Here is a 7,588-nt window from a genome sequence, read left to right on the forward strand (position 1 = left end):
TTTTGTTACCAGTACATGCTGTTCCCGTGAATTATTGGAAATAAAGAAATATATACTCTCTACACTGCTGGGCTTTCATTCACTCACATTGTCTTTTTAGTTAAAATTTTTTAAACTCTGCACTAAAAATATCTTATAGTTGCACAAACAGAACTAGAAAATGATTTTTATTTTCTTGAGATATTAAAGGGAGCTTGCACTGATCCTTAATGTCTATATTCCACAGTTTCCCCACACTTCTCCCACATTCAGTTGAGGAAATAAAAACAAGATCCTCTCTAGTTTATTTTAAAATAATGATTTTTTTAAAACAGTGTCTCACTTTGTTGCCCAGGCTGGAGTGCAGTGGTGCAATCACAGCTCACTGCAGCCTCAACCTCCCAGGCTCGGGTGATCGTTTCACCTCAGCCTCTTGAGTCGCTGGGACAACAGGTGCATGCCACCACGCCTGGCTAATTTTTGTTTTGTTTTGTTTTGTTTTGTTTTGTAGAAATGAGGTCTCCCCATGTTACCCAGGTTGATCTCAAACTCCTGGGCTCAAGTGATCCTCTTGCCCTGGCCTCTCAAAGTGCTGGGATTATAGATGTGAGCCACTGTGCCTGGCCAATAATAAAAATGAGTAAGATGTGTCATTGAAATGCTCCAGAGGACAGCATCATATTACTTATAAAATATTTTATAAAAGCTAACCTCCGATTATTTGCATACCATATGCTCTTTACATATACTAACTCATATCATTATCTTCACTTTTAACAAATGAGAACACTGGCTGGGTGCAATGGCATACCCCTGTAATCCCAGCACTTTGGGAGGCCGAGGTGGGTGAGGTGCTTGAGCCAAGGAGTTTGGGACCACATGGAGTCTGGGCAACATGGAAAAACCCTGTCTCTACACACACACACACACACACATAAATTAACCAGGCATGGTGGCCCGCACCAGCTACTTGGGGGCCGAGGTGGGCAGATCGCTTGAGCTCAGGAGGTCAGGCTGCAGTGAGCCATGATCATGCCACTGTACTCCAGCCTGGATGACAGAGCGAAACCCTGTCTCAAACAACAACAATAAATAAGGAAACTGAAACCTGTGGGGTTAAATGATTCACCCGACGTCTCTTAGCTAGTGTGTTGCATTATAGGCAATACATATCTACTTTTGCCTGATTCTAAAGCCTGTTCCCTTAGAGAATTCTACCACCAATGCATTTCAACTGAAGTCTATTAGGTTTAGATCAATCTTGATAAACTTTCATTCTCACAATGACATAAACACCCACCCAGTTACCAAGGCCAGAAACCTGCATCCCAGCTGACAGCCCCTCACCCTCGCCCCCACATCTGAAGTGCTATCTCTCTTCAGTTCTGCCTTCTCAACACCTCTCAAAGTCATCAGTTTCTTCTCATCTTCACTGCCGCTAGGTGAGCATAAACCGCCTACTTTTTTCTTGGACAATAGCAACACTTCTAAACAATCTCCCAGGCATTCCCCTTTATCCAGGGCCATGCCTTGCAAAACTCACCTTAGATAGATGGTGTCATTCCCCTGCCTACTGCTTCTCATCGGCTTTCCTCAAGAGCAGGCGAATCAGATACTGGCAAGAGTGAGGGTCTGCAGTGTCAACAGCCACACAGCAGGCAGCCTTGAAATTCTATAAGGACGAGGAAGTATCCTTAGAATCAGCAAACCTGGTGTTCCCAGGCATATTCGTTTTTTAGGGCTGCTGAAACAAACTACCACAAACAGGGCAGTTTAGAACCACAGAAATTTATTCTGTCGTAGTCCTGAAGGCTAGAAGTCTGACATCAAGGTATTGGCAGAGCCATGCTCCCTCTGAAGGCTCTAGGGACCCTTCCTTGCCTCTTCCTAGCTTCTGGGAGTTGCTGGCAATCCGTGGCATTCCTTGGCTTGTAGCTGTATCGCCCTCAATCTCTGCCTTTATCGTCATATGGCCTTCATCTCTGTGTGTCTGTCCTCTGTGTCAAATCTCTCTTCTCACTCTCCTTATAAGGACACCAGTCATTGGATTTAGGCCCACCCAGATCCAGTATGACCTCATCTCAACTTCATTACATCTTCAAAGATTCTGTGCCAAATAAGGTCATATTCACAGGTACTGTGGATTAGGACTTCAACATATCTCTTGGGGAGACACAATTCAACCCGCTTCACCAGATTTGCCTGCTAACTTTGCACTTTCAAACCTTGGATTTCTCATTTATACAACAGGAATGCTAATATCCAATTTTCAGGGTTACTGTGAACATCAGACTTCATGTGTGTCATGTGTTCCTCACAGTGCCTGCCTCATAGAGACCACGCTGTAAATGGCAGCCGCTTTACAGCCAGACTTTTTTCTTTAAAAATCTATTTGTAAGCTAACTTCTATGCTAAATGCACCAATGAAACTTACCATTTAAAGCAACCCTGCATCAAAGCCCTTGTGAAACAAAGAAAAATAATTTTCCTAATTTATGTTTTTATTCTGACTTCTACATGCTGAGTGTCTTTATAGCAGGATATACAGACTATCACAAAACAAACCAAAATCCAAACTCAAATTTTAGGTTTATCCAAGGGTGTTAATCTATGCGTGATGTGACTTCAGACTAAGCTGGCAGAGAAACTGATTGAGGAAACCCATCCATGTTCCCTACATGGTCATGAGCATTTCAAGGTGAGGCACCACAGCACTCAGGATGGCAGGTGCAGCTAAGAGCAGCCTTGCCATCTCTTTTCCTTTTTTATATCCACCTGCTTATTAGAAAGAGAGACGGGATATTGGAAGGGAAATCAATTCCTCTTTGCAGATTCAGATCTGCACCCTGGTGCCCTGCTGCCATCAGGCTTGTTACTAGCAGCTTCAGTGTCTTGCAGTTGGTCTCAGCAGCCCCGGGATTCCTGTGATAGCAGCAACCATGGTGCCAGGCATATGCATGCTCAGTTTAATCAGTGCTATTAGGCAATGTTTAGGCAGATTCCATTACAGAGAGTGGCAGACGCACTTAATGAGGGAGAACTCATCATTGCAGAAGCAGGAGGGCACAGTAAAGCAGTTTCTCACACTCAAAAGCTGGAGTTGACCCCTGCTCTCTGACAGCCTGACTGCCTGCAGGACATGGACCCAAGGCCTTTACTGCTGTTCTGATCCATTCCCAGGTCCCCAGGAGCCTATTCTGTTGACAAGTCAGGAGGCATCTTCTGTCACTACGGTTCATGTTTGGTAGAGTGGGGAGGGGGCAAGCTCTGCTGGTGGGGGGACTGCAACAGAAAAGACCTGTGGCTATGCATTGTGCTCTCTCCCGTGATCTGTATAGACACTTCGCCTGAGCTAGGGTTTATCTGAAGCGATCGGAAGGCTTCTGCTCTAGAACTTTGTAGGAACTGGGGCCTCAGCACAAAGATCAGCTTCAGGGACACACAGACCTGGACTCATTCTTCTCGTGGCACTCACTAGCTAAGCAGCCTTGAGCAAGTCTCTTGACCTCTCTGAGCCTCTTTTTCGTCATCTGTAAAATGGGGGTAACAGCACCTCGCTTGCAGGATGTCGGAAGGATTAAAGTTCCGTCTTTTCCTTTCCTGTTCCAGGAAATGGGCCAGTATATTGGGCAGTTAGCCATTTACCTACTTTGCAGGTGATAAATGCAGAGCATATCTTAAGTCAGAAACTATTCTCTTTCACAATTATAAAGATCAACTGATATTTTGTTTAACATATGCTATGTAGCATTCCTGCATTCATTTTACAGGGACAGTCTTTGGTATTAGTGATCTAAAACCAGTAAGACATGGAATATACACATACACATACACATACACACACGTGCACACACAAAACAGCTCATGGGGCAGTGAATGAAACCAAGGAGTAATTGTGAGTATATAACATAAATTTTGATAAAAGATGTCCAGAAAATTGGCATTCAATCAAATTGAGAGGTGGCAGGGGACAGGGTGCTTTTTGAAAACAGGTGTTACTTTTCAAAAGAGAAGGGGAAAGAACATTCCAGGCAGAGGTAACAACATGTACCAAGATGAGGAGGCCTGCAATGGAACTCCCGGTTTAGGGACCACAGGCATCTCAGTGTACTCTGCAGAAAATTAAAGCACACTCGTTGGTCTCTGTCCAAGGGCTTGTAAATTAGTTGAGGGGATGTGTGCGTGCCTTGGAGGGTAACTAACAACAGGCATGGTGATCATTGCAAACTGACAGAACAGAGAGAAATGTGAGTAGGAGCAAGAGCTGAAAGCAACAAGTATTTGAGTCCACTTGTGTGCCAGGAACTATCCTGTCCTTCTCAGAACGTGCGGTCCAGTATTGTACCATCCAGTATACATGGCTACTGAGCCCTTGAAATGTGTCTAGTTAGAATTGAAATGTGTTGTATTAACATACACATACTCTCTGGTTTTCAGAAAGCTGATGCCAAAAAAAGTAAATATCTCATATCTCATTACTAATTTTACATGTTGAAACAATAATAATGTGGCTATATTTGGTTACATTAAATATGTCATTAAAATTAATTTTACCTGTTTCTTATTACTTTTATAATGTGGTTACTAGAATTTTCACAATGACATGTGCAGTTCACATTATATTTCTATTGGACAGCAGTTGTCTAGAGATCAAAAGATCTTAGCCAGGAATAGCAGAGAAGGACATGGAGCTTGAACACTACTGTAAAGAATGAGTAAGGCTCAGGTCCACATAAAAGTGAAGGGTTTGCCAGAAGAAGGAGAATATGGTGGAATGTACAAGGTCTATTTAGGTTGTCTGGATGGAACAGGTGAAAAACTCTTGGCAGTGTTTTGATAAAACAACGTATTTTGAGGAGTCTACACTCACATAGACTTAGGCTTCCTAAGGTCAGTAAACAGACTTGCCCATTATTGGCAACAACGATGGAAAATTACAACAGGAGGATCCCTCATCATTCGTTTTTGATGGTTTTGTAGTCAGGGGTTGCATTTGAGAAAATTAAAATGCTAACTCATGATTAAAGTTTTGAAAAAAAATGAAAGGATTGATTATTCCTGTCACACCCTTTATTTGGACTTCCTTAACCCGATGACTTCTTGGAACTATAAATGTAAATAAGTTCAAGGAAGATATGCTCCACATTGATACTCTGCAGCAAGAAATACTGAGCTGAATTGGTCCAACATCACATTTTTCATTCTTGGTTTTAAAATACTTAGAAGAAGGGTATCCCTGGACCTGATGATTTTACAATAAATTCTGACATTTCTTTAACCATCCAGAAGATGATAAAGCAAGACCCTGCATGGATATGATGCTGGGGACTTTAGTAGTTTATGCAGAGATGTCAGTGATATTTAAGGGATTCATACTCTACAACAGGCAGTGTGGTTAAGGATTGGTCATTAGAGGTGTCGGTTAAATAACAAATACACAAAAATATATTAATATGGAAATAGATAAGTCATGGGTGAATTAACTTGTATTGGATGAGGAAGAATCACAAAAATAAAAGGGTTATTTAAGTCTAAGTGCTGGTAATGGCAAGATTTTTTGCCATGTTTCTCTTAACCAGCAAGCGTATAGACTCACACAGGTGAAGTTTCTTACAACAGCGAAAAGCAATAAATCCTATATGCAAGGCCTGTAAGTATTTCAAACACTAGCTCTTGTAGCAGCAACACAGCCTGCAGCTGGCAGGCTCTGGTGTACTAGCCATACCCCACTGGGCCAGAATTACTGGATGTCTGAGTTCAGACAGACATGAGTTATGAGCCATTTATTAGTATGCTGCCTTAAAAAAATTACAGAACCTCTCCAAGTCTCAGCTTCCTTGTCTGTAAAAGGGGGTCATAACACTACCTATCTCATAAAAGTTTCATGAGGGTTACATAAGATAACCTGTAAAGTGCTTTGCCCAGTGTCCAGGGTTTGAAAGCTGGGGGTGTTGGTTGTGCTAAAAGTTCTAGAATACACTTTCCTTTCATAAGAGGAAAAATGGAGTCTCGCAATCAGGAAGCAGCCTTTTCAGAATGAAACGCTTTCCCTCCAAGGCTTCTAAATCATCCAGTTACTAATACAGTGCTTTCCCTGTTACTGCATATTAAAGCACAAGGCATCCGAAGTAGAATTTCCTCAATCTTTCTCTCTACTAAGCTGCTTCCTCACCTGTCCCCCTCCTCAAAATGACAGTGGTCCATCCCAATTTTCCCTTTCTGGCCCTCTCTCCTATCTTTTGAGAACTTTCTCACTTTTCAAGTATCTGTATGGAAAACACTTTAAATTATTTCCAGAGAAATGTCTGTTTTCATTGGTGCCCTGAATCACAACTGACCTGCGGTGCTCATTAAATGAAGGATTAAAGTACAAGGATAAATTTAAATGCAGTGAGACATAAGGGTTAAGTTGTCACTGAGAACCTCCCGCCCCTCCACCCATACCTGCTTATATGAATGAGTCACTTCTAAAAATAGTGTCATTCTTAAAAGAAATGGTAGAGCAATCATTACTCAGACAGCAGCTTCCTCCACCTGCTTCCCTAGGGCAGGAACTGGGATATGTAGAGACAGAGGCACTGAGCTGGTCCGGAAGGGACAATAGGCAGAGAAATCCTGTGCAGCAGAGGAAAACGTTCAGACCTGTATCTTTCATCCGTTTGCTTTCTCTTTCTTTTTCATCTGGAAGAATTCCAGCTTGTCAAGTGGCCAGTCTATTTGTATTCAAAAAGGGCTTGGTCCCCTCGCAAGTCTCTGCCTGTTCACCGTAAAAATGAGGATACTGTCCGGTAGTTTTAGGCATGGATGGTAATAGAGGTCAGCACCTGAGCGCTTGCCCAGCTGCTCTTCTGATGGTATTCATGAGAAACTCTCAAGCATATTTGAAAATCCTGACCCCTGTGGGCCCTGGATTTCACTTGCACCATTCCAAGTGTGTCTGTGCCTCTTCAGGAAATTAGCTCGCTTGAGAGCTCACTTCTCATCACAGCTCTGCCAGTTAACACAGACCCACCTGGTCTGAAAATCAGGCATGTCATCAGTGTTAAAAATACAGTCTGCAGCCCTAGTCTTCAGGCTAAATGGCACTAAGGGAGTTAATATAAGCACTATGTAAGTTTTACCCATGATTGTTATTAGTATTATTTAGAGGATAAGCGTTTGAGTTTTACCTTCACAGTCCTGAATTCAGTTCCTAGCCTTTTCACCTTAGGAAGGTTAGGGACCCAGCAGAAAACATGTAGCACACTCAAAAAAATAATTGAAGAGAATTTAATGAAAGGACTGTTTCCAAAGATATAAGTAAACGTATTTGTTCCTTAGGGCTGCCATAACAAAGTACCACAAACTGAACAGCTTAAAACAGAAGTTTATTTTCTTACAGTTCTGGAGGCTAGAAGCCTGAAATCAAGGTCCTGGAAGGGTGATGCTCCCTCTGAAACCTGTAAGGGAATCAGTCCTTCCTCGACTCTTCTTAGCTTCTGGTGGTCGCCAAGAATCTTGGGCATTCCTTGGCTTACAGCTGCATAATTGGAATCTCTGTCTTCATTCCCTCTGTGTGTCTCTCTGTCTTCCATGACCATCTTCTTCTAAGGACTCCACTCATATTGGA

General features: G+C 42.5%; 1 protein-coding gene across 3 annotated transcripts in view; it reads left to right on the forward strand.

Moving 5' to 3' along the window:
- Positions 1-7,588, forward strand: part of SLC24A2 (solute carrier family 24 member 2) — a 271,203-nt gene that overhangs the window by 121,122 nt on the left and 142,493 nt on the right. The window lies entirely within an intron of this gene.

This window comes from Macaca fascicularis, chromosome 15 (assembly GCF_037993035.2).
Source record: "Macaca fascicularis isolate 582-1 chromosome 15, T2T-MFA8v1.1".
NCBI lineage: Eukaryota > Metazoa > Chordata > Mammalia > Primates > Cercopithecidae > Macaca > Macaca fascicularis.